The sequence below is a fragment of the Marmota flaviventris genome, chromosome 8 (genome assembly GCF_047511675.1).
Source record: "Marmota flaviventris isolate mMarFla1 chromosome 8, mMarFla1.hap1, whole genome shotgun sequence".
NCBI classification, from domain to species: domain Eukaryota; kingdom Metazoa; phylum Chordata; class Mammalia; order Rodentia; family Sciuridae; genus Marmota; species Marmota flaviventris.
Window position 1 is genome coordinate 121,551,525 of NC_092505.1, and position 27,749 is coordinate 121,579,273.

At 43.4% G+C, this 27,749-nt stretch overlaps 1 protein-coding gene and 2 long non-coding RNA genes across 3 annotated transcripts in view; 2 read left to right on the top strand and 1 right to left on the bottom strand.

Annotated features, from left to right (window-relative positions):
- Zbtb38 (zinc finger and BTB domain containing 38) overlaps positions 1-18,622 on the bottom strand; it is a 74,402-nt gene extending 55,780 nt beyond the window's left edge. The window contains exons 1-3 of the mRNA XM_071615597.1: positions 18,469-18,622; positions 17,131-17,213; positions 119-184 (exon numbers count right to left, since the gene is read on the bottom strand). The gene's annotated coding sequence lies outside the window, so the exon portion shown is untranslated. The remainder of the gene's footprint in view (positions 1-118; positions 185-17,130; positions 17,214-18,468) is intronic.
- LOC139706730 (uncharacterized) lies at positions 267-27,720 on the top strand. Its single transcript, XR_011708380.1, has 2 exons — positions 267-430; positions 27,065-27,720. It is a non-coding gene; the product is annotated as an uncharacterized lncRNA (long non-coding RNA).
- Positions 17,230-19,372, top strand: LOC117794698 (uncharacterized). Its single transcript, XR_004618548.2, has 2 exons — positions 17,230-18,191; positions 18,616-19,372. It is a non-coding gene; the product is annotated as an uncharacterized lncRNA (long non-coding RNA).
- Positions 27,721-27,749: the final 29 nt, after the last annotated feature.

A 27,749-nucleotide genomic window follows, 5' to 3' on the forward strand; every position in this document is an offset into this window, starting at 1 on the left:
GCATGCACACAGCACAAGCCCGGCTAATCCTGCCTGCCATCTTAGGCTCGCAGGAGCAAGATACGCAATGCATGCAGCACACGAGCACCGGGGAAGGAGGAGGCAAGGGACAGCTCACCTTAAATGCAGTATCTGATTAATGTTGTAAGTGACATTGCATATCAGCCTCAGAGTCTTGGTTCAACTGAGTAGGAGGGAACAAAGAAAAATGTCATCAACTGCTGATGCAAGATGAGCCCAATCACTAAACACTGTTTAGCAAACTCCAAATTCTGCAACCAGACAGTAGAAGGCATTTCACACACTTAAGCAGAGCTGCTGCACACTGCATGTGTCCTTCTGCCTCTGAGAACCAATCCTTTTGCTAAGGAAGAAAATAAGCTGGAACGAATACAGTCATATCCTCTTCTTGAAGAAAGCTTTCAATACAGTATGTATCTGGTCCGGGATGCATTTTATAGGCTGTTAATTTCATAGAATTGCTAACAACAAAAACCAAAACTGTTAAGCTATTGCAAAGAACAGGATGATTCTGATAAAGGGTATAGCATTTCTAGATTATTTTTCAAAATCCTAAACGGTGCCGGCAGGCTTGCAGAAGAATGCATGATCAGCTGTCTGTATCCGTTCTATAACCTTTAACCACAAGCAGCGTAAATGTATCCTGCTGAATGTATCTGCAGTACAGAACGGCAGATACCGCTTCAGACCGAATTGTATTGAGATGGGAATGAATTTTCTTAAAATGAGCAGCAGAAAAAAAAAATCAGTACAGAAAAATAAATTGATGCTGAGTTTCTTGGGATGTATAGCTGACCATCGTGAACAATAAAAGCTATATTTAGGATATTGACCTAAATAATACTAAGACTTACAGCTGCATACTGTACGTGTTCAGAACATAGAAAATGCAAAATGATTTTCTCCTCCCTCCCCCTTCGAAAGCTAAATTTAAAAGTAACAAGCCATTTATAGGAATACCGAAAGGCTTTAGACGGTACATACTGTAGGAGAAGAAATCGTGTTGTGCTGAGAGGCAATGTTCTTTGTTTTACTTTGAAGCTTATTTTAGCTACGCTTGTACGATGACATTGACATCAGGTCAGGGCCGACGCTGGGTTGCTATCCGTTTTATGAGTGAAATGTTTCCCGAAAATTAAATCTCATCTACTCAAACACCAAATTTCATGTCTTCTTCAATACACCTCCCTACCCCCACTGCTCAAGATTGATGGGACCTAGTTTGGCTGTATGTAATAAATTGGCATCACTTTCTGCAGAGACACCAATACAGAATTGTGAAGAATTAATTTTTTAAATAAAAAAAAAACCTTCGAGAATTCTTATGCACATCCCCTTTCATTGCTTCCTATCAACACACACACACACACACACACACACACACACAAAATTGAAGCTCAAATTGCAATGAAATGTTTAACATGTGGAACAAAAACTATTGAAAGAGCTGCTTATTCAGGATTTTAAAGAAATGCCTAATAAGCAAATACTATTTTGCTACAAAACCAGTGTCACCATGTCCCCAAAGAGGAAAACAGCGTAGCTTGCTAGAAAAATTTTCTCCAGATTGTGCCGGCAGGTAAAAAACAAAACAAAACAGAAAAAGCATTTCATTTACCATGCTATATAAAACAAGCAGTCATTTATTTTAAGGAAACAGAACATGTTCTTTTCCACTCTGTTTCTTTAGTTACAAAGAAGCCATACCCACCCCCACCCTTAGAACCTGGATATAAGCCAACATTTTTATAAAATGCTATGAAATGGATTTTGAATATGGAATATTTACATTTTTTGTCTTCTTATCTCCCCCAAAGTCATTAATTGCCTATTGCATCACTGCATATGCTAATGTTAATTAATTTTAACACGTGCAAAAAATGAATTGGTATTTTCTGAGGTTGCTCGTTTTCCAGCGCCTCTCTCTTCTGTAAGAAATGGCTGAAAATAATCAGGTGAACCAAACATTCAAGTTCCCCAGAATTTCTTAAAGGAGAGAGGGCATTTGGACATCTCAACATAGGTACTAGGTTTCACAACTGGATCTTTTGTTTCTAGCTCACTTCCTATCTCCTTCCCCAGAACAGAAGTGATTTTTAGCTGAATGAGTGGAAAGTACCCTGCCCACCTCTAGCCCTTGCACTTTAGTCTCCGAGTTGGGTTGTTCCCGTGGTAGGTCATACCTGAGCTATAGCAAGTCCTCTTCTCCTTGGAGCACATCTCTCTCACAACTACTCCAGAAATAAATGTGGCTCTAACGAACACAGTAGCTCCTGATCTAACACCAATGGTGGAGCCATCTTCCCCACCCCCACATCATAGCTCTATGAGCTCTGGCTAACAGTGACAGCGACAGAAAATTAGAATGGAGTGTCCTTAGGCCAGTTCCTCCTTTACCATGGGGGCCAAGAATTCAGAGAGACTATCACACTGAGTTACAAGCCACGGGTTTCATAGAAGGCCATCTATAAAGCAGGGTCCTTTGAGGAGGAGGTTGGCAAACACCTAGGTATTTGCCACTCAGTATCCGTTGAGAACGTCTCCATTAAGGACATTTGAAAGCTAGACCTTCATGTTAAACATTCACAGATTATTATTATTATGTAGGCTAAATATTCACAATTATGGAATCTGACCACATTGAACTAAGTCGCTGCTTCCTCTGTCTGGGATAATAAATGACAGTGACAATGACAGTAATCCATATCAAGCTCCCTGGAGAGGTGTATGGTGTTATGTCCTTTTATAGGGAAGGGTGGTCTGGTCTCCTACTGGCACTTATAAAGTAGATGCCAGGGCAAGCCATTTCCAAACCTCCCGTGGGGTTCCCTATCTCTCCTTGGTCAAAACGAGCTGAAAAGCCATACATTGGTTTATTTTGTGATGTTCCAAAACACTCAGCCAGCACATCTGGTATGTTTGCCAAACCTGCTAGGGTTAAACAAACACGTACTATGGCTGAAAATATTCAGAGGGACTAGCTTGCTTAGGCAGATATTCTCGACTAGTAAATCCTGTTTTGTACTTAAAAAAAAAATGCTCACACCTACCTAAATTACTTCAGCTTTGTCATGATTACAAGTGGCAAAGATATGCATTCGCTTATGATTTTTAAAAATTGCGTGCACCTCATTAACCTCCTCGGGGCGTAAGCACAGACATTAACTTAAAAGACAAATCCCTTTTCCCCAGTGAACATTTGAGCCTGCTTCTGCCACTCTGACGAGTCAAGCACAAGGTATCCAAAATAATCTGGCAAGAGCAAGATGGAGGACAGAGCTAGCCAGCAGCGAGGGTTGAGTCTTTCACTTTGATTAACGTTCTTACTTGCTCTCCGTCTCCTTGTTCTGCACGCTGAGCTAATTTTATTTTCGGTTCTATGGGTTAAAGTTAAATTACATGGCTTATGCAAAGTACATAATTCAAGTATGAACAAAGCTTGACTCTCTACGTTTTTTTAAAAAAACATAAAGTCAGGGCACTGAGTCCCAGAGGAATCCTTGGTTGATAAACATTTGGATCGGTTTGCACATTTCTTTACGCCATTCGCTACATTAAAATTTACAGCTGGTTTCTTTTTACACCTAGTATAGATGGTCAACTTGTGGGTGCATCTGTTATCAGGTTAGGCTATTCTAACTGAAATTTAAAAATTAAATATTCGCCAGATAAAACACTTTGATTTAAATTCTTCCAATGAAAAGGCTTAGATTATTTTTTATGAGGTTGGTTATTACATCTGTCTATTGCTGTATTCATCCCTGGAAACAATTTGATGACTTAATTTATCAATGACTGAAAATACCTTTGGGTGATATTTTAGATGAAATTTTTGGGAAAGTCCAATCCTACTCCGAACATCTCTGTCTTGCCTAGAGATCTGGGCAGGAACTTCTGCTTTCTGTTGATAAGAGCTGAAAGTCTGTTCTAGCTATCAATTATGAGGAATCTACTTCCTGTTCAATATTTTAGCTTATTTAATTATTTTATTCATATTGTAATTATTTTATTTAATTCTAATGCAACAATCCTGTAAAGTGGGTATTAATTAATTTTTATAAAGATTACTAGTCACATAGTAAATAGCAGAACTGGGATTCGAATCTAAGTCTAATGGATTGCAGAGTTTGTCTTTCTACCAATCATAGAGAATAAAACTTCCTTCTATGTCCACACTCCACTCCTAATATCATTAATTTTTTTTTTTATTTGCAGATACCTGGTGGAGGGGCCCTTAGCTTCTGGGAATTAACAAGTTCTCTAGTTTAGATGAACCTGTGTCTACTTTCCAGGCTCTGGGAATTTTGAGTACCTAGGATGCCACCAACCAGAAATTTAAAAATTAAATATTTGCCAGATAAAACACTTTGATTTAAATTCTTTGAATGAAGAATTTAAGATAGGCCAGACTTAGCAGGCAGAAGAGACAGCAGAAAAAAGGAGGAATCGACAAGTTTGGAGAAGTTAAGGGTGGAGAGCTAATGATTTGGGAGGAAGATTGTCATAATTTGGAAATGTTTTATGTGGTAAAGTAGGTGGAAGAAGTTTGAATTTCCAGACAAGCCAAGATTTCACCTAGTGAAATCCAGGATTTCCATATCGAAGATGAGGAAATTAAGGCTGAGAGAGAGATCTGGTGATTTGTACAAGATCACACCCTTCATGAGTGAGTGCAGCCATTCACTGTGTTAAGAATTGTGGCTGGTTTCCTTTCACACCTAATATATTCAGTAGTTGTAAATGTTTAAAATTGAGTTGTTTGACTATTCTAATCTAAATTACAATTAAAGAAAAATCAGTGCAACAATCAAGACTGACCTGCTTTGATTCACAAACAGTATTTTTCTCCTGTATGAATAACCTAACGAGGTATTATGCGTTACTTCCCCAATATGTTTTTAAAATGGACTTTTAATTTTCTAATTAATTAATTGATATTTTTCTGTGCTGGGGATCAAATTCAGGTCCTTGCACATGTAAGACAAGCATTCTACTCCTGATCCACCCCCAAATGGACTTTTAAAAAGCCTAACTTTGGGGTAACAGATTTTTCTCTGCCAAATTTAGTGTTTTCCATGCATCATTTTAACAAATGATTCTATATGTTAAAATCTGTTCATTTTTCCCTGTCTAAGGTCCCTTCCAGTTCTGTACATTTGTGATTCTAAAACATCCAGCCCATCTTGCCTTCTCAGGTTGGATAGGCCAAGTGCTGGACTCCAAGTCTCCGGCCTCCTGGTGTTTGTGACCAGATGACTGTGTCACTTCATTGGCAGTAATTTTATATGGCAGCCAGATGGCTCTCAAAGGGGGTTTTCTAATCAACCAGCTCCACCCTGCCTGGGAATATGAGAGGATTCTCTTGCTCAGTGCTTGTGAGGTGTAGACATGTCAAACTCCAGGACATGTCAGACTCCAGGAAGCTACCTCCCATTCTTCAACATTGGCTTTCTCACCTCCATCCATTAGCATCTGTGAAAGATGTGGGAAAGGGTGTCAAGGTTTGGGCAGCAAGCCTTAGGGACCAACTGAGGTTCACTCTCCAGGAAAAAGCTGGAAGAAGAAGGAAATGTGAACTATGTGGTTTTCCACACAGAAAACGTGATAAATGACAGAGCTTCAAGGGAGGCTGTAGTGGACAGCTACCTTAACCTAATTCAGATCCTCCTGTGGGGCTGTCTGCAGCAGGTGTCCTCACCAGTATGGACACCACTACCTCAGCTTGAGATAGAAATGAAAGAGTTCCTGCTTTCATTTCTCAGTGCATTTGAAACATGGCACTAAATATGACCTTGAGTGCCCTCGGAGATCAAGAGCTTCTCTATGCCCCTACCCACATGCTCACCAGCTGCCTTGACCTCTGGCCACTCACGGAATGAAGAACAACTCAAAAACAGGGTTGTCTAGATCCTGAATTAGCAAAACACACATTCAGCAGAAAGTTGAGATTTTTCTTTCCAGAGAGGCTGATAATTGTATTGAAAAAGGAAGGTAGGGATATAAATGAAGGGGTTCAAGGAAGCATTTGTACAGATCCATAAATCCACCTCATGTGAGAGCAGAATCCTCTCCTTGTGTCCTCCTTCACCTTGGACAACAAATATTCCCAGACTCAATGTAAACAAGTAAGGAACAAACTTACTTGTTTTCTCCCCTCTGAGATAAATGACTTCGCAGCTCACAAGAGCCACAAGCACGCTCATCTTCTCAGCCAGAGCCGCTTAACAAACCTCAGTGAGCCCTTCACTCCTTCTGGACTCAAGATAAAAGCACAATATGTTTTTGTTGTATTGAATTATCTCCCTTTACTCGTGTCTCTGCTTTCCCCTGGGACAGCTTCATGTGTGCCATGGCACTGAAGCCTCGAGCAATGGCAGGCCTCACTAGGGGAAGCTCTTGCCTCCCTCAACCAGTGGCACCTTTGGCTTTGGGTTTTGAAGCCACTTCCTAAAACCTGAGAACTTGCTGGGTGAGTTAGGGAATGGCCCTGGGGCTGAAAACCCCCATAGAAGTCTTTCAAGGACTTAGTGGCTTGTTTACCAAGGGCAGCCACACTGACTGGCAGGCAGAGCACAGTGCTATGTGCAAACCTGTCCTTCCTGGAACAGGGAATGGGGAGCTGGAAATGATAGTGGCCTTCCAATACCACCAGGGCCTCTAAAACGTGCCTCAACATTTCCTCGGGCCCTTGGTGGCAGAGTGTGTTTCCTAGAATTACAGGATGGGGACAACACCATCTATGCTCTTTTAATTTTTTTTTTCCAGTACTGGGGATTGAACCCAGGGGTGCTCTACCACTTAGCCTCATCCCCAGCCATTTTTTTTTTTTTTTAAATTTTGAGTAAGGGTCTTGCTAAGTTGCTTAGGGCCTCGCTAAGATGCTGAGGCTGGCTTTGAACTTGCAATCCTCCTGCCTCAGTCTCCCAAGCCACTGAGATTACAGGTGTGCACCACCACACCTAGCCACCCATTTTATTTTTCACTTTGAGACAGGGTCTTACTAAGTTGCCCAGGCTGGCCTCAAACATTCAATCCTCCCGCCTCACCCTCCTGAGTAGTTAGTATTACAGGTACCCAGCTATACCCTTTTTTTTTTTTTTTTGAGGAAGAAGAAAATTGAGTTCAAAGACAATGTCATACCTGAAGACCCTAGCAGCCAGGATAGAAGCTATATTCCTTAATTTTTAGTATTCTACTCTTACATACATTGGCTCAATTAAAAAAAATCCTGTCACTTAGATATTTAATAAGTAGTTATTGATTAGATGGTTAATGAATAGATGCCTGTAGAGAGGGTTTATAAGATGTTTCTCAATTCCTCTTAGAAGAAAATGTTATGGCATACTTGATTTTTTTAAAAAGCACAACTCAAAGTAGTTTTGACCAAAATAGTAAATATTGGTCAAAAATTACCTGGAACCAAGTATTACTTAAGAATAATTGGAGAACTAGACTTGACTACTATTTTAAGTCAATCAGACTAAGTTTAGCCAGCTGAAGTTACCTTTATTCTATTTGGTTTGCAAAGAAAAATCTCATGAGTTAGCATAAACAGCTAAAAATAAGTTGCAAGTTTCGTTTTACATTGTTCAGTCTGGTTTTGAAACCAAAAGGTGCAAAACGAGGAGATTCACCAACACCTACGAAAGTCAACCATTCAAATTGTCACCTTTCTAGCATGTTGTCCTGATGGCCAACTTACCTCCTGCCAAGAAATTTACACCTCTGTCCTTCTCACCATGGTCTCTTGAAATGAGTCCCCCGAATAAATAAGGCCAGTAATGGAGGAACAGTGGCTTGTACGTTAGTGGATTGTCACGTCCGGACAGGATGCCACATAGGCCTCAGCCCAAATGCTCAGTGTTGGTCTTAGGTGATGCTGGAGGCCCTTCTGCAGAGCAGAGGAGTAAATAAAGCTCAAATCTCATTAAGAAAGGGCTCTGAAGGTAGTGAGCACCAAGAGTGCCCCTTAACCCAAATGCCCGTGGCCTTGTGTAATGCTGAACTGCCAACACAGGCAGCTCCTCATAAATTTAATTTCAAAACCTTCTTTCCAGGGCCAAGTCTGGCAAAAAGGTGTTGGACAGAGGCATCAATGCTTTGAAGGGGAGGCAGCCACCTCACTGGGTAGCATACAGCTTGTGGCATCGGGCACCCAGCCTGGAGAGAGGTGCTGTTACAAGAAAGCCCTCAACTGAATGCGAATGAAAGGGGCAGAGAAGGGTTAATCTCCCTCCATTAGAGGAGGGGCCGTTTGACGAAGGTGAAGAGAATAATCTGTGTGAAGGGCAGAACAGACAAAGAGCCATTCCAGAAACGAAATTACTGCGCAGGGGCTTGAAGGATGATTTGTCCTCGATTTTCACTGGGAGACCCTTTCTTAGATCTCTAGATCTTTACCCAGCTTTGAAGTTACAGTCTCTGGGAGGGGAAAGGGGGCGTGTTCACACTCCGTGCTGGAATCCTGGAGCTTTGATTCCATCAGAGGTGGGCTAGCTCTGAAAGGCAGAGGGTCAGGCCCAAGCCACCAGGACCCTGTGGAGGCCCAACCACAAATTAGAAGGCGGCAAAATAAACAATAGGAGTCCCATCCCCAGAGGTGGGGAACTCCCTCCTCTTTTTCTTAAGACTTATTTTAAAAAATTTTTTAAAAGTTGCTTTTGAAACTCTCTTTTAAAAATAGATCCAAAAGAAGTCCCACACACAAAAATAAGTACAATAAGTATATGCTTTATTGTTCCCCTCAACATTGTCTAAACCAAGCGACGGATACTGGTATACTCTTAGGTCAGGCAGAGATCTTGCCTGATTTCCCAGATTTTACGTGCTCTCTGCGAGTGTCTCTGTGGTTCTGTGAAATGTTATTGTGTGTCTACATCGGTCACGTAGTTGGGTCACAGAACTACGCCATCATCACAAATCCCTGTGCCACCCCCTAGTTGCATGCTTGCCCCAGCCCTGAACCCTGAGCCCTATCTGTTCCTATTGCTGTAATTTGGTATTTGGAATTTGGAATTATACCATATGTAACCCTTTGAGATTGGCCTCCTTCCCCCCAGCATAATGCTGTTGGGATTCGTTCAAGTTGCAGGTGAACAGCGAGCACTTTTTTGGATGAATGGTGTTCCAAGTTCTGGATGTACCACAGGTGGTTACCCACACACTTGTGAAAGGACATTTGCCTTGTCACCAGTTTGTAGCTATTAAAAACAAAGCTGCTATGCGCGTTCATGTACAGGTTACTGCATGAACATCCACTTCCGCTTCTCTTGTGTAACTACCGAAGAGGGGAACTGCTGGATAATAGGTTAAGTATATGTTTAGCTTTATAACAAACCATCAAACTGTCTCAAAGAATGGCTGTGCATTTCCATTACCATCAACAGGTTATGAGAGATCCATCCTGCCTACATTTCTCATCAGCATTTAATAACATCAGTACTTTTAATTTGAGCCATTCTCTTTTAGGGGCTCCTTTTGATGGTCCACAGTCAAGATTGGCTTGTACAGTTTGGGGGTCTTCAGATCCTGGGGAGTTGGCCCCAGATATCTCCCACTGTTCCTGGTAGCTGTCTAACAGCATTTTGTGCTGACATCTAGATGATGGGAAACAGGAATGGTCTCTTTGGATATGGTGGGAGCTTTCAGTTTTGCCCAGTTGCTTCTGACTGCTGTGGTGGCACATCGCCTTCAGGGGATGCTGGCCTCTCAGAGGTAATGGCCCTTGGCCCAGCAGGCAATGGTCCTTGGCCCAGCTACTCCTATGGGAAGGGGTAGAGCTTGCCTGGGCCAGCACCCTCCTGTACCTTTGACCTAAGATTTTATAAATGCTTTTTATTCCCAAGGTTGGTTAGTTAGTAGGTAGTTAGTTAGTGTGAGGGGAAGTGGGACTTGGAGTCAACATAAACAAGTAAGGGTGGGAACACCAGTGGCACTTGCCAGATCATAGAACCCACTGAATACGTTTTTGCCTTTGAACTTCCTGCTTTGTGACCACCCAATATTTTCAAACAGGGTCCAGACACCTTGTCTGCATTTCATGGAGCTCCAATTTCTGCCCGCAAAGGGTTAGATCTGATGGCACGTTGTCACAACATAGACTTTCCTGGCTGGGGATCCAAGTCCTGTGAGTAATCAGAACTTCTTCTGAGTATCATGAGGAGGTGCCTCAGCCGAGGACGTTGTTCAGGACAACATGGACATGGGCTTTGCACAAGGCAAACCGATAGGACTTGAACTGCCCGTGTCATTCTCGGGCTTCTATCAGTTGTACCTCTGATCTAAGGAAAACTGTTGACATTGCCAGAATCTATACTTATTGTGAGCCTGGATCCCCAGGTGGATGAGTTTGGGATGAATCAGGAGAGGAGCCATCCTGAGTGGGGACAGCCATGAGTTAATGGCGGCACACGCAGAATCAGTAAAACTTGGTGATCACAGGCCAACTCCCTGGTGCCTGAGCATGGAGGATGGCACAGGTGGGGCGTGCCTGGCTCTAATGCTTCCGCAGCTGTCAGGGCAGAGCGAGCCACGCAGGAAACTGACAGGTGAGTTACAGAATCCAGACACCAACTGGGGACTCTGGGGAGCTGAGCTGTCTGTGAAGGCAGAACCTGAAGGTCAAATGATGCAATGGGGGCCTTCCAGCAGTTGAGGTCATGGAAGGAGAGGAGGCACTGGGGCCCTCAGATACCAAGCATGACTGGTGGATGTGGCCTGCTGGTTTCCGCTTGTTCCACAGGCAGGAGGGAGCGTCACACTTCCTCTTAGAAGGTGAGGAGGACCTATGGTTGTTTCGACCATTGTTTTCTAAATTTCCATTTTCAGTCCCTGCCCTGAGGTCCATTGCTGTCCCCTCCCTGTTGTCCGAGGCGGGCCAGCCACAGAACCTTTCCGCTTTGGAGAGGAGGCCCTCCTGTCTGAAGTTCTGCTATAGCTCCCCTCCAGCCCTGGCTTTCCTTCTTCTCATCTCGAGGCTGCCTTGCCTGGAGATCTGCCCAGGTGTTTTAGTCTGGCCCTTGCCTAACCCCGCTCTGCTCTCTTGGTTTCTGACTCTGGACTCACCCCCGTGCTCTGCTCTTGTGGTTGGACCTCCTGGACACCCTCTGCATGGCTGCCCTGGGTCCTCTTGCATCTAGTTTAGTACTACCACCTCAGGGCGCAGGGTCTGGCCTCCTTAGGTGACTAGGATGGATATCTGGGCCCCTCCTGGGGATGAGGGGATGGCTTCAGGAGTGAGTCTTCTCGTTGATTCCTTTTGTCTACTACCCAGTGGTTGGTGTGTCTTTGTCTAGTTCAACCTCCATCACTGAATGTCTGGGTGACCACCCAGGAAGTAAATGAACCATGTTGGCCTCTGTGATCTCATATTTACAATAAGTTTCCTGGTTCCCTAGCAAAGAATAAGCTTTTTATTATACCATACCAAAGGAAATCCCAAAATGCAGAATCAAAAAAAAAAGGCTTCAAGGTAAACTCTGATTGAGAAATGTGCTATAGCGTGGGTATGGTTTGTCCTCCAGGACTTTATGTACCAGAGGCTTGGTTCTCAGTGTGGTGTGTTGAGGGTGGCAGGACCTTTAAGAGGTGGAGCCTGGCCCAGTGAAAGGAAATTAGGTCATGGGGCACATTCCTCAGAATGGGTTAATATAGGCCATGGGATGGGATTCCTTCCTGTGAGAAGGATCATGATGAGACAGCCTGGCACAGCTCTAAGTCCCTCTTCTGTGTGTGCCACTTCCTACACTTGCATGTGATTCTGCCTTTTATCATGAGGCCCTTGCCAGAGCTGAGCAGATATTCTCTCAAATCCCCAGTGCTGTGAGCTAAATAAATCTTTTTTCTTTATGAAATTCTCAGCCTCAGGTACTTTGTTATAGGAGCACAAAAGAGGCTAGGACAATATACTAGTTTGGGGTTGCTTTACTTATCTTATTTTTTGATTTTTAAAAATTTTTTAAAGTCTTACCATTTTTTTTTAAAGATTTCAATTTTTTAAGTACTTTTTTTTTTTAGATGTTGATGGAACTTTATTTTATTCATTTATTTATACGTGGTGCTGAGAATCGAACCCAGTGCCTTGCACATGCTAGGCAAGCACTCTACCACTGAGTCACAACCCCAGCCCAAAGTTTGTACCATTTTGATCTTTATTCATTGATATGTGGTGCTGAGAATCGAACCCAGTGCTTCACATATGCTGGGCAAGTGCTCCACCACTAAGCTACAACCCCAGCCCTGCTTTACTTATTTTATATCATAAATGTTTGTCAAATTGAATGTACATTGAACTAGTTGAATATTGCATGCTACTGGTTGTCAGACTTTAATGTGCGTAAGAATTGGGAGGATGAATTAAAATGCATATTCTTGGGATGCCTCTCAGAGGTTCTGATGCCACTATGGCCTGGGAGCCTGCATTTGACTATGAGAAACTAAAGGGCACCAAGGTTTGGAAATAGACACTGAAACCTTTCTGGAGCCTATTCACCAGTGCTCATCAGGAGCTCTAAAGCAGGTCATTGAACCATATGCTCCAATTTCTAAGGATTTTTCCTAAGATGTCCACAGGATTTATCTTAAGAATGTTTATGTATTTATAACAGTGCAACATGGGCGGTATTCAAAATGTCCACGGAAAGATAAGTTAAGATGTATCCATACGATGGAAACGTAGACATTAAAAATCTTGTGTTTTCAAAGAGCATTTAGTGACTTTGAAAAATGTTTGCTACATGTTAAGTAGAAAGTGGAGCAAAACCTGCCCTGGCTACTGGAGATTGAACCTGGGGTGCTTTTCATTTTGAGACAGCTAAGTTGCTCAGGCTGGCCTTAAATTTGCAATCCTCTTGCCTCAATCTCTGAGATCATAGGCATGCATCACTGCACCCGGCTCATCTCAATAATTTTTAAAAGAATATATACAAGAAAAATTAAAAAGCACTTCTTCATCAAAATATTTACATTGAATTGTGGCTTGGTGTTAGTTTATTTTCTTTTTGATATTTTGTTTAATTTTCCAGGTTTTATTCAGAGAATAGTTATGATTCTAGTAAAAAGATAATTTTTTCAAAGAAAAGAAAAAGAATTTGCTACCTTGCCACCTCCTTGCTGAGTTTTAGGATGATGCCTGTCAGATCTGGAATGTGGAGAGAAGTTCCCCCATCACCCTTGAGGGCTGCACTCATGATCAGAGGCTCTCAGACAAAGAGAGGAGGCCCCACTCAAGGTCAATGCTTCCATGAGTGGTTTCTAAATCTCCTTTTCCCAACATACCAGGAGCCCCCAAAGGTTTCCAGGAATCATCTTTTGGTAGAAAGATGACTCATCCATCCACCCTGGAAGATTTCAGCAAATCCCAGGTCAAACATCTCACTGAATGAGATTAGTGGCCGGCCTCTCAGTTAGGCGTCTGGCCTAGAGTCAAGGTTCCCCAAGTGGGCACTGAAACCTACCCCATGTGCTTTGGCTGGTTAGGAGTGGTGCTAAGAATCCAGATGAAAGAAAATTAAGAAAGACAAAAAAAAAAAATTTTTTTTCCCCAAAACAATGATTTTTGGGGGTGGGGGCGGGGTACTGGGGATTGAATGCAGGGGCCTCCACCACTGAGCCACATCCCCAGCCCTATTTTGTATTTATTTAGAGACAGGGTCTCACTGAGTGGCCTAGCACCTTGCTTTTGCTGAGGCTGGCTTTGAACTCACAATCCTCCTGCCTCAGCCTCCCAAGCCACTGGGATAAAACAATGATTCTTAATAGCAACATCAAAAGCCCAAACACTAGTACTGACCATAATGAAGGTGATTACTTTCATTGACTGGATGTGGATTTTGCTAAGTTGCCCAGACTGTTCGTTTCAGGCATCCACCTTACTTGTTCTAACAGAGCCTCCACATTACGTTTTTCAGAAACACCATTTTAGAGGAGGGAGGAAGCATTAAAAGTCTGATGAAAACCAGAGGCTGCTTGAGTTAATAACAAAACTCGAAGTCTCCAGTGTGGTGTTTTCCAAGTTGGTTCTTGACAAGAAATTAGGGGATTTCAGCGTGAGAAATTACAAAGCCCCATTACTGTGAATTCTTAGCTTTGGTGAATATGACGCGGGCTTATTGCAAAACCCTCTAAAAGGAACAGGAGAAATTTTATAATGCTGACCCAGGGGAAGGGAACACTTCTGCGCTCTGACAATTAGAAAACTTCTGGGTTAGAACAAGCAAGTGATGTAGGCGCAGCCACATGAGACTGCTGTGTTCCTCCACATCTGCTCAGCATGGGTCAAGGAAGCCAGACTAAGACCTTCAGAGGTCTCTCTGCAAAGACTATGGTCTCTGAAATGTGAATGATACACCTCATGTATAATCAGAACTGAAAAAAATTATAAAACCCCAAATTAAGGTAAGTTCAAGAGAGTCTAGCTTCTTCCATGAGACCTACTTTGATGTTTTATTGGGGAAAATGTCAGATATTAAAATATTTATAAAATGTGCACTTATATACAACCCTGCCTGGATGGTGTTGTCTGTGAGTTTACCCTGTCAAATGGTCATGAAGATCTGTGGCTTTCTTTCAAACACTAAGTGTCAACAGCAGTGAAATTCTGGTTATGCGAATTCGTGGTCACACCCCTCTTCCTGCTGTACTATGCAGCAGAAAATTAGAAATCAGGATGTTGACCCCTCCCCCACCCAGCCACCACTCATATGTCAATTCCAACGCACTATGAGCTTTGAGGAGTCCTGTCAGATGACAGCTGAAATTATCGAGCTGTGCTTAGCCCGTGTGCCTAATGCACAGACACTGACATCTTTCCTCCTTCACTGGGGCCTTGGGCTCTGCCCTTCCTGGGAGACCCTGTTAGGCTGGGACTCCAGCAATAGATCATCCCCACGTGGCTCCAGCTTTTGAAAACTGGTACTTGTTCTCAACTTACTTCTTTGGCTTTCTGCTTCTAGAAAGCACCACAGTCCCCCATTAACCTGTCTTTATCTTTGACTTTCTCTATCGGCAGAGTCAGCTCCCAGCTCAGGAGATATTTTCAGCCCCTGGGAAAATGGATCTCCAGAGGTGGCAGTATTTTTGCCAAAAATCAACTTGTTATTCTATTCCACTCCTCTTCAGCCCACTCCTGATATCAGGGGCCTGAGCAGAGTTTAGGCAGCAGGACTCGGAGAGCAGACCAGGCATTGGGCTCTGTCGTCAGCTATCTGAGAGGCTGAGTCAAACTGGCCAATGACCGACCTTTTCATACAATGGACAATGCATGCTGTTTAGGGTGTGGATGTGGGTGCCAGAAATGTCAAGTCCAGTGGCAACATTTAATCAGAAACCAGACTGTTTAGCTAGCTATTGGGGACAAAATGAGAGAAGTAGGTACCTGGCAGCTCAGACAAAGGCTCAAGTTTGTTGTTATTGGAGGCCTTTACATGAAGGGCATCATAAGGCACCTACCATGTGGTTACTGAAACTTACCAGTGAGCGGAAAACTCAACCCAGATCAACAACAGTTAAGAGCCTACAGAAAACAGAAAATGAGCCAAGGGTTCTCCAAACAGGGCTTAATAACCTCACATTATTTCAGTAAATATTTTGAAACTTCCTGAACAGAAAAAGTTAGAGTTATGTATCAACTCCTTTGGGGTGTCGTATTAATATCTTGACCTAGGCCCTTTTCAGCCTTCTTTAAAATGTTTCTCTAATAATTTGGTTTGAAGGTTTCTCCTTAGGGAAAATTTCCCCTTACGATCTGGAACAGATGAGGTACAATAATCTCTCAAAGTCCCCAGGAACAGACAGAGATATGTGTTAAGGAAACAAGGAGACTTCCAATAAATCACTATGGCTTATAGTTGGGGAGCAGGATTGCACTGAACAATTTCAGATGGTATGCTTGGATCCAGAACACGAAGGAGACCACACCAGAAGGATCCCAGAGCAAGAGGCCCTGGAAAGAAAAATAGGGGAAGAATGCTCTTCCTGTTTCAGAGGCCTCCCAGCAGCAGGTGCTCACCTAAAGTCTTAGGGCCGCAGTGGACAGATGCACCTTGAGAAGCCTCACTGCTCCTTGCCCATAGGCCAGATGTTATCTAAGAGGGTCAGTTAGAAAATTCTAAATATCTGATAAAGTTTCATTTTTCCTGTTGCTCCATGCTGCAACCTTATCCTAGAGCATCTCCAGGTTCTCTCATATTCTATGCCAGATAAAACAACTTCTTCTCCAGAACTCTCCATAGTTGTCACTATGAAGCGGTTGCCTGACGAAGGGACTACATTTCCCAGACAGCTTTGTGCTTAGTTATGATCACATGACTGAGTTTTAGCCAATGAAATGTAAGGAGATATGAAATGCTATACTTCTAGTCTTGGCCCATGAAAATTTCCCTTGTGTAATGTTCCCATCTGCCCACCCACTGCTTTTCATACTGGGGATTGAACCCAGGGGTGCTCTATCCCTGAGCTACACCCTTAGTCCTTTATTTTTTATTCTGAGACAAGGTCTCAAAAATTGCTCAGGCTGGCCTCAAACTTGCAATCCGCCAGCCTCAGCCTCCTTTGTCTCTAGGATCACAGGCATGGGCCACCGTGCGTGGCCCACGTGCACATTTTCACACTCTCTTCTTCCATCCAGGAGTGAAGACACCCCAGGTAACTGTGAAAACCACATGTTGCAGTAGGTAGAACTTCTCTCAATCTGTGAATCTCAAATGTTTTTTTTTTGTTGTATGGTTGGTTGACCATTCCTTATGCCCATCCTGACCCGTAGTGCTGGGATGGATCTGAGGGGCCTGTGCGTGCCAGGCACGTGCTCTACCACTGAGCTGCAGTCCCAGCCCTGATCCGAATGAATGCATTGAAGAGAGCTGCTCCACTGACCTGTACTGTTTCATGAGCAGGAAATAATCTCCTATTTATTGTTTTTGAGCCATTGTACATTTTGGATTCTATTATAGCAATTTGTCTTTCCTTAATACCAGTCCTTTTTAATATACCTGCAGTTGTCAAGTGCAGACATCTCTGTGCCTTTTCCTCTTTTCTTTAAATCTTACCCTAAAACAAAAAAGTAGAAATAGTAGACTTGAATTTAAGCAGCCACTAGGGACAAATAACACTCACCAAATTAATGGTCACAGCATTCAGATCACGCAGCCAGAAGAACAGAAGTATGGCAGGGCCTCACTTTGCGACAAACTGATCTACTAAAAAAGAAAAAAAAAAAAAAAGAAAAACATATATTAGAATGTGGTAGTTGATTTCAAAGAGCACTAGTTCACGAAGGAATTCACCACTGTTTTCTTGTAAATGACAAGTTTCTCTATTGCCTGTAAAATAAGACTCGTTTTTAAACCACCCCCACATCAATTTAATGAAGATTTTATGCAGAACACATTCACTGTGCTAAGTAAGCTATACAAGACTAGATGCTGACTCAGGGGATGACTTCAGAAGCCAGGAAAATCATCCTATGTGCTTTGCAGTTCTCATGTGTGCCTTACTATTTTTTTTTTTCAGAAACTTAAATTTCTTGAGTAGGAACTTCTAGAACTCATAAATTATAGGCTATGCAAAGATGGAAGAGTTTTTGCACAAAATTACAACAAACATTGAGTTTAATATCATCCCAGATGCGATGACACAAGTTGGAATGAAAATAAGCCCTCTGAGCCCGGTGTGGTGGCGCATTCCTATAATCCCAGCTACCTGGGAGGCTGAGGCAGGAGGATTGCAAGTTTGAGGCCCACCTGGGTAACTTAGTAACACCTGTCTCAAAATAAAATAAAAAGGGCTTGGGATGTAGCTCAGTGGTAGAGTGCTTGCCTATCATGTGTGAGGCCCTAGGTTCAATCTTCAGTACCGCCTGCCCTGACAAAAATGCCCTTTGTAAACAGGGTATGCGATAATGAAGGTGCACATACCAGGACCACCAGAAAATACTCTGTAAAACATAAGTGCTGTAGACAGTTTCCCACCAGGGCTGCCATCTTTTACCAGGTTAAGTGTGGAAATACCATTTGGTCGCACAGGGCACATATTTGCCTAGAACAAGGTTTATTTTTATGTCTGACGGGTCGGTATAAGATCCAGGAAGCAAACAGTCCAGAACTCTGCACAAACATTCTGGCAGTTTGAAACAGAGGCGTGGGGTGGGGAAGAAAGAAGAGGAGACAAAACAAGAGGTTTGATGGGGGGCTATATTTTTCCCAGGGTTTCAGCGTGTGTGTGTGTGTGTGTGTGTGTGTGTGTGTGTGTGTTTTCCCCCCCACTTTCTTGTCTGGTCCAGTGGGGAAAAAAAAGAGATCAGTTCCCTTTGGACCTGTATTGAGAAGGTCTCCCAAAGGCAGTCCCCGCTCCCCCCTCTAATCTGGGCCTGCCAGGCCTCGGGTGTCAGGGAACAAGATGGCGCCCACAACGAAGGGCGCGGAGTGAGGGGGCCAAGGGTGGGCCTTCACTTACTCAGAGGCGCTGGCTCCTCTGAAGCCCAGACGCTGCCCACTCCCTGGGCTCAGGAGGTACCACCGTGTTCCTGCTGTGGGTCTTCACTCCTGGTCCAGACTGGCTCCACATATTTTTCTGATGATGTCACTCATTCTGACTTCCTAGGTTTGGAAAGTTGATCTACAAGTAAAACCTTCCATGAGGTCTTAAAAAAGAAGAAGAAAAGAAAGGTGTGCTGTGGGGAGATGGAGAGGAGAACGCAGCGGCCTCCTTATTTTGAGATTTGCTGCAGCTGTGAGTGCCACTCCCCAGCCGGTTTCCTGGCTGCCGAGGGAGGCCAGTGGCCCAGCCTGGGTGACGTCAGGGCCTGGCCTGAGTCATCGCCAGCAGCCGGGCTGCCCTGCCACTCGCAAGGGGACAAAAGGAACCTTTGATGTCCAGAGGCCCTCCTCTCGGCACACTCTCCCGGGCCAGGAGAACATTCCTGCTGCCTCCCCACCCCCTACTGCCCTTCCTACTTCCGGAACAGTCCAGACAGATTCCACAAGGCCTCCCCAAAGGACATCACCTTCCTGGGCAAGAGAGCCATGGCTGCTCTCGGTCAAAGACAGAAGCAGGGAAGAAGAGGGTTTTCCCCTCTGTCCACTGCCTTCCTCCTTGTGGTGCCCACCTGACCCAGGAAATCCAGTGGTGTTTAGAGATGTGGAAAGGTGACACCATTCTTGTCACAATCCCTGGGCGGCATCCGTGCTTGGTCGCTCTTCTCTGCCGCGTGCTAGAGCCATAGGCCCCAGCTCCCTCTCTGAGTGCCAATACCAGCCAGCTCTTCCTAGATTTAAGGGGGTCCCCATGTATGGCAGGAGACTCAGCTACACAAAGAACGAATAAATGATCATTTTAAAATAAAACAATAGAGTACATACATTGAATTCTTACAGTGGGATGTTTAAGCCTCCATGTTAAGTGCTTTATGAAGATTATTTATTGGTTTATCACGACAAAGCTATGATTCCTAATTCTACAGAAAAGGAAATGGATGCTCAGAGAGGTTAAGACATTTCTCTAAAGCCTCACAGATAGTTAGTGTCAGAGTCTGGACTGTTTGATCTCCATCCACATTCTTAACCACTATGCTGTGCAGCTGGAATGAATGATGGGAGAGGAAGATAAAAACAAAGATAGGACTTGAAATCAGATCCTCTCAGGAAGCAAATCAGGGTGTTCTATCTAGGTGAAGCTGGCCTCTTGGCCTCTGGATGGTCCAACACTTGGCCTACTTGGCAAGTAGGGGGCTACTCAGGGTGGACTGGAGGGCAAGTCTATCCTTGGGTCTAAGAGGGGAAAAGAAACTAGAGCCAGGAGAAAAAGACCGAGTGGACACGGTCTTGTGTGTGGTGGATTCAGGGTCCACAAGCTGCAGTGGACAGGACCTTGGAGGGGGCCCAGGCTTAACTTTGTTGCCCTGGGCTCATGGATGCCATGGGTGGGAGGATCTGTGAAAGGAAAGGGTAAGTCTGGGGACAGCAAGAAGACCAAGGGAAGGAAGACCTGGTAGCCTTCTCAAAGGCATGCAGACCTGGGAAGGCATTGGAGGAAGGTGTGGTTCCGGGTAGGAAGAGAAGCTAGGAGCAATGGGCAGATGTAGACCTGGCAGATCTAGAGCAGTCTCCGGCCCTTCTCACTGTCCTGCCACAGACAGCTGCTTCCTGGTCTGAGTGAGGGTCCTGACAATGGCCAGGAGGGGGATGGTGAGCGGGGACCGTCCACGTGGGGGAGGTGTCTGGGCCCAGGACAAGGGTGACCTTGGAGGTACCCTCTCCCACTGTGGTGTCTGATTCTGTGGGTGGTACTTTTCTGTGATTCTCCTGGGGTTAAATGTCTCCTTCCAAAAAGGAAGACAAAAGCCAGGGACTTCCAGCCCCTCTGGGAGGGGGGTCAGGAGATATTGGCACCCTCACTAATGCTGCCCCACAACCTTCCCTCAACATTCTGGGGTGGGGTGTCTGGCCATGGGGACCCCTTCTTGGCTCGGGGAGTCGATGTCTCTAATGACAGGGGACACTGCACGGTTACCTCATTCCCAGGAGCTCTGTCAGTTGCCATTCTGGGGAATTAAATTGCTCTGCGGGGTCTGAATCCCTTGGCAGGTGGAATTAGCAGAGGTGAATTTCCTAAGAGAGAAAGCCACAAGCTTCTCATCCAGGGAGCAGTGGTACCGATCAGGGATCAGGTTCACTATCAACATCCACACAGAGCCTGACCTTGGGCTGAGGAAAGTGCTTTAAGTTCCAGGCATTTTTGGCAGAAGGATTGTTTATTCTTTTCTTCCCTCTCTGCAGAAAATGCCTCTGGTTGCCTCCCAAGCTCTGTTTCCCCAGAGGCCTGGTGGCCTTGCTTGCTTCATATAAGCAGGTATTTATTTCTCTGAGAGGATGAATAGAGACTGATTAATTTTCATGTTACCTGGTAGCAGCAGGGTAATGCAAACAGGAAAAGAGCAGATAAGTTTGAGACCCAGATCCTTGCATTATATACACTGGGGTTGACATGAACAGTGAGGGTCAACCCCAGGAGTCAGGCAGACCGTGCACTTGGGGATAGAGAAGGGTACCATAGCACCTCCTCGCCCGTACCCCATCTGGAACCTTGTCTCCCTACAACAAATGCAGCTGTGTACTAGAAATTTTCTTAAAAACCTTTGAAAGTTCAAGGAATTCCTCAGAACACTTGTCTAAACTTGTTGCGTCTACCTGTTATCATTTCATCCAGTCTTAAAGAAAAAAGTGAAGATAAAATTCATATACCATAAGGTTTTCCCACATAAGTGCATAATTCAATGGATTTTAATATATTTACAGACTTGAGTGACCTCTGATCTGTTAAGCTCTATAAACAAGTCAGGATGGCGCCTGGCATTTTGCCAGAGGGAGTGGTTTGTGAGGTGGCGCCAGCGAGCCATTAAGTGTGGAGATTCCTGATTGGTTGACTGCTGTATCTAGTTTATGTTAATTAGATAAGCTGTGTGGAATGTATAAATACTGCTCCTGTCCTACAATAAACGGCTCCTACTCCTGCTGTATCAATCTACACAAGTTGCTCATCACTCCCCGGTTATTTTGCTGCAGCTGGACTGCGGCAGAGATCTAATTCTGCAATATTTTTTGTCATCCCCCCCAAAACCTTGTACCTATTAGCCATCACCCCACCACCAGCCCTAAGCAACTGTGAATCTCTTTTTCAGCTTAATAGATTTGCCTTGCCTGGACATTTTGTGCAAATAGAATTATATAATATACAGTCTTTTATATCTGGTTACTTTCACTTAGCCTAACCTATCAAAGTTTGCCATGTTTTAGAATATTTTAGTACTTCGTTCCTTTCTTGTGGGGGCAGGGTACTGGGAATTGAACTCAGGGGCACTCGACCACTGAGCCACATCCTCAGTCTTATTTTGTATTTTAGTTACAGACAGGGTCTCACTGAGTTGCTTAATGCCTCGCTTTTGGCACCCTCATTAATGCTGCCCCACAACCTTCCCTCTCAGCTGAGGCTGGCTTTGAACTTGCAATCCTCATGCCTCAGCCTCCTGAGCCCTTGGGATTATAAGCACGCACCACTGTGCCTGGCCTTTTTATGCCCAAATAATATTCTACTGGGTGGATATATGGCATGTTACTTTTATATCAGTTGAACATTTGTTTACTTTTTGCTACCATGAATAATGTTACCATGGTCATTCACACACCAGTTTTTTGGTGGACTTTTGCTTTCACGTCTCTGGGGCAGAAACCAAGACGTAGTGTTGCTGGGTGACATGGGAGCTCTATATTTAATATTTTGAGGAACTGTCAAACTGTTCTGCAAAGTGCCACGTAATTTATACCCCACCAGCAATGCGTGAAGGTTCTGCTCTCCCCACATCCTAGCCAGCACGGGTCCAGTCTGCCTAGTGGGTGTGGTGTGCTACTCCTTGCGGTTTTGAATTGCATTTACCTGATGACTAAGGAAGTTGAGTGTCTTCTCATGAGCCAAATGACCATTTGTGTGCCTTCTTTGGTGAACTGCCAATTCAAATCTTTTGTGCATCTTTTAAACAGGCATTTTGTCCTCTTGTTTTTGAGTTGTAGGAGTGCTTTGTGTATTCTGGATACAACTATTTAACAAATATTATCTCCCTGTCTGTGGGTTGTGCTTTCACTTTCTTGATGGTGTTATTTGAAGTATAAGAGTTTTCGATTTTGATAAAGTTCTACTTATTGGTCTCCATTTCTATCACTCGGGCTTAGTTAAGAAACAGTTGTCTGACTCAAGGTTATTTACACCTGAGTCTTCCTGTAAGAGTTTGATAGGTTCCATTCTTACATTTAGGCCCGTGTTTCACTTGAAGGTAATTTTGTTTCTGGTATGAGGTAGAAATACAAATTCATATTTCAATGTGGATATCTGGTTGCCCCAGAATCATTTGTTGAAAAGAATATTCTCATGATGATTCTGTACATCTAAAATAAAGCTTATTTAAAAGATAATCTAGCTGGGTATGTAATCCCAGTGGCTCAGGAGGCTGAGGCAGGAGAGTCTTCCTACAAGTTTAAAGCCAGCCTCAGGAATTTATGGAGACCCTAAGCAACTTAGTGAGACCCTGTCTCAAAATGAAAAATAAAAAGGGTTGGGGGATGTGGCTCAGTGGTTAAACATCCTGGGTTCAATCCCTGGTACAATAAAGAAGTAAGTAAGTAAGTAAATAAATAAATAATCAATTTGTTCTTTCCTCTATTGAATTATACTGGTCTTTTTGTAAAAAAAATCAATAAATATAAGTATTAGTACTTATTTCTGGATTCTTTTTGGCACTGGGGATTGAACCCAGAGGTGTTTAACCACTGAGCCACATCTTTACCCCTTTTTAATATTTTATTTAGAGAAAGGGTCTTGCTGAGTTGCTTAGGACCTCACTAAGTTACTGAGACTGGCTTTGAACTAGAGATCCTCCTGCCTCAGCCTCCTGAGCCACTGGGATTATAGGTGTGTGCCACAGAGTCCAGCTATTTCTGGACTCACAATTTGATTCCATTGATCTAGATGTCTATTCTCATGCTGGTAACACTCTTTTGATTACTGCAGCTTCATAATAAGTTTCAACATTTGAAAGTGTGAATCCAACAACTTTGTTCTTTTTCAGGATTTATTTTTATTTTTATGTGGCACTGGTGATCAAATCCAGGACCTTGAGAATGCTAGGCAAGCATTCTATCCCTATTATATCCTATTCTATCTTGAATCCTTCAAGATTGCTATGGGGCTCAGTGGTAGAAACACTTGCTTAGCATGTGGAAGGCCCTGGGTTTGATTCCAACCCTGCAGGGGAAAAAAAGTATTTGACTAGTCTGAATCCCCTGCAGTTCCATATGATTTTTAGGATGAGCTTCTCAGTTTCTGCAAAAAGTCCAGCTGGATTCAGATGTTGTGTTGAACCTATAGATCAATTAAATAGGGTCTCTTCTTATCTTAATAATATTGTCTTCTGACCTTATAGCCTGAGAGGCTTTTCCATTTATTTACATCTTTAATTTATTTGACAATGTTTTGCCATTTTCAGTGTAGCAATCTTGCACCTACTTCTGTTAAATCTATTTCTAAATACTTTTTTTTCTTGGTTGATATGGTTTAGAGTGGAAATCATCTTCATTTGTGGATCTGCTAAGAGCTTATCCTTTGGCTATTGAAAAACATAAATCCCAGCCTGGCTCCACTATTGATTAGCTGGATGCCCTAAGGTTACTCTGCCTATGTCAGTCTTTTCTGCATCTGAAAAAACAGGAAATTATAATACCACCCCATTAGTTTATTAGGCAGATTAAATAAGGCAATGTGTATGTACTACTATTGTGATCTTGAATCCTGCGGTGCTGTCTTAGGGTGTTGTTGTGATCCAGTCACCAAAAAGAAATTTTAAATTAGCTTTTATTCAATACTTGCACCTCTCAAACACTATGCAGACCCCAGTGATACTTATTAAAATCTTCTATGCAAACCCCATTGCATCCCACAGCTTTGACTCCACTTCTTCTCCCCAATCTTCCTACAAAACTTTTTTTCCCAGTCCTAACCAATGCACCCTGGTCTTTCTACGCCTATCTAGTTCTTCTGCTGATGGGGAAAGAGAAGAAACTGAGCTGGAAAAATCAGGGAACAAACTTAGGTCCCTTAACTCCTATAAAGCGCTTGGTACAGTATCTGATATACAGTAAGGACTCAATATATGTTGATTTAAAAAAAAATTCTGTGGTTGTTGCATTATGTCCATCTAAACTTCATCTGAATGATGTGGGGTTTAGACCATGACCCCCATGAGAATCCAGCCTGGGGGCTGCTACCCAATAGCCCACCTCACTTATTTAGTACATTTAGAGAGTTTGAATTTAGAATTGTTGTTCTTCCTGAATCACGGGAATCAGCCCTTGGAAAACTGTGAAAAGTTCATGCTTGAGGCTCCCTGAATAATGTGTGGTGGCCGAATCTCTTGCTTTGTCCCCAGCTGAGCATAAGAATCTCATGTTCCCTCCTCTTTTCTCACAAAACCTTCTAGTACCGTGATTTTGAAGCTCCAGTCTGGGGCTGGGGTGTGGCTTGGTGGTGGAGCACCTGCTTTGTAAGAGCAGGTCCCTGGTTCCATCCCCAGCACAAAAGGAAAGAAAGAAGGGAAATAATCTGCAGGTCAGGACCCATTATTTAGTGGACCAGCTTTAGTTTCAAGTGACAGAGTGAAAGAAAGCAAAATAGAAAATATCCAAGTCCATTATAAGTAGAACTTTTGTTTTGTTTCAACTTTATGATATGTATGTGAGCTGGGTCTCTGAGAAATGTATTTCCTACTGTGGCTGAAAGGTTATTTTTTTTTAATGTTTAGGAAACAGAATTGAAGTAGATCTTTTATTAAGGTTTGTTGTTGTTGTTCTTGTTTCTTTTCCTTTCAGTACTTGGACTGGAACCCAGGGTCTTACATACTCTAGGCAAGCGCTCTACCACTGAGCTGCATTTCCAGTCCATTTTTTAAATTTTATGTTGAGGTGGAGTCTCACTAAGTTGCTGAAGCTGTCCTTGAACCTGTGACCCTCCTGCCTCCGTTTTTTTCAAGGAGCTGAGATTAGAGGAGGGCACCACTCTACCCAGCCTCATTCTGGTGTTTAAATAACCGGTAAGGGTGTGAAGAAACACTCAGCAACCATCTGTGCATTCTGATGGGAAGGGTAACTGAGTCCCAGGGATGAAGTTCCATCAGTGGATGTGGGTCCATTGAGGTCTCTTCCTGAACCTGGCAACCCTTGGAGAAGGACTGGGCTGTTGGCCATGTGCCACCTCTCAGCCATCCCCTCCTCTCATTCCCACAAAGTCTGCAAATCTACATGCTGAACCTGTGCAGGATTTTCTATTTTTTAAGACTCACGCATTCCATCTTACTTGATGCTCACAACTCTTTCATGAAGTCCCTAGGTCAGGTCCAAATCCCCACTTGACTACCTAACTCACTGAGTGACCTTAAGCAAATTGCTTGAGCAAACTGGCAAGGCCAGGAGGAGAACTGGATTTTTCACCCCCCCAGTCTAGCTGCTCCACGGGTTCTCCTCACGGAAACACGTTGCTTTTTTTAGAGGTATGATTCATCGAACTGCCTTAGGAAGAATGTTTAAAAAGCAAAGACCATTTTACTCTCCCCCATCAGATCTAAAAACACTGATTTTTATGGCACAAAACACAAGATAAATAGTTGGCCAAGCCTTGGGAACAGGCACTGTCACTCCCAATACTATTAGTTAAGACTGGGTCATCACAAACAGAAATCAGCCAGGGAGCAGAGGAAAACAAAGTTGTCTGCTTTTGTCCTTTGTGTGGCAGAGTGTTCCCCCTAGTGGCTCTGGAGGAAAATAGCCTCTGGAAACAGATCGACAGATCCTGTGTTGACGCAGTTAGAGAAGCTTGGTGAGCGCTGGCTCTGTGTGTCCCCTGAGACAAGAACAGGGGTTCTCAACAAGGACAGACTTTGTCCCCCAGGGGATTTTTGGCAACATTTGGAGACATTTTTTGTTGTTGGATGAGGGTGTGTGGGGGTTAGTGCTACTGCGTGTGGAGAAACCAGGGACAGCCCCACCTCATCTAGAATGATCCAGCCCAAGCTGTCGGTGCTAGCCAGGTGGAGATACCCTGGGCTACAGAAGGGAGAGAACAGCCCAGGGAATGGGTGGCTCCTCTACGGCTTATGCGGAGGTTTCTCTTTTTTTTGATTCCTCTACAAACTTTTAAAATTAGAATTATTCAGAATTCAAAAGTAATACATGCTCATCAATAAAAGCAATGTCATAAAAGACTTGAAAGGACTCTCTGTTCCTTTACCTCTTCCCAGAATCAGTGTTGGGCTAGGGATGTCGCTCAGAGGTACAATATTTATCCCTCATGCCTGAGGCCCAGGGTTCAATCCCCAACATCACGAAGAAAAAAAGAGTTAATATTCTTGGTGTTTAGGAGGTTGAACTGTACTCCAATTCCAACTTAAACCATTAGACTTATAAATCTGGAAGTTTCCCATGGCTATACTTAAGATGTTCATCTCTCACTCCAGGTACCCAGGAAGACCAGGGTCAACGCGGACAAGGAGAATTCTTTTGACTTTTCTCACTGGGATTCAACAACACACATTACAATTTACTTTTAAAAGTTCAACTAGTGGAACATCTGTTCAGATTGAAGATAATGATCTCCTGCATGTTCCCAGATGTTTGGGATGCTCAGAACTGTGGGCTCCAAGAAGTCAAGATGACCCATGATGATCATTAAAGGGAACCGAGTCACGTGGTGGTCTCTGGTGCCTCTCTGATGTTTGAGGTCTCATCTTTTTATAAAGAGCTTGGTTCAGGATTAGAATCTTCCAACATTAGAAATTAATGACATTGCTTTGTTGTCTTTGTATCAACGATTATAGATACTTGCTATTATACAAAGGCAAGGTTGGTTTTTTACTGAGCATGGGGGTGTACAATTTCAGTTTATAACATATTTATATAAAAACCAGAGACAACTCCAATAAAAGTGTTCTAATGGTACAAGATTAATTAGAGTTTGGAAGGAGTTCTCTGACTCATTCTTGGTATGGCTGATTATATGTCATTCAATCATTCTCAATTGATAAATAAATAGGGTTTTTTTTTTCACCCAGGAGTTGTTTTAAAAAATTGCTTTGCTGTTAGAACAATGTTGCAATGAATATCCTGACTTTTATACTTTGATTTCTATAGAATACGTTGTCC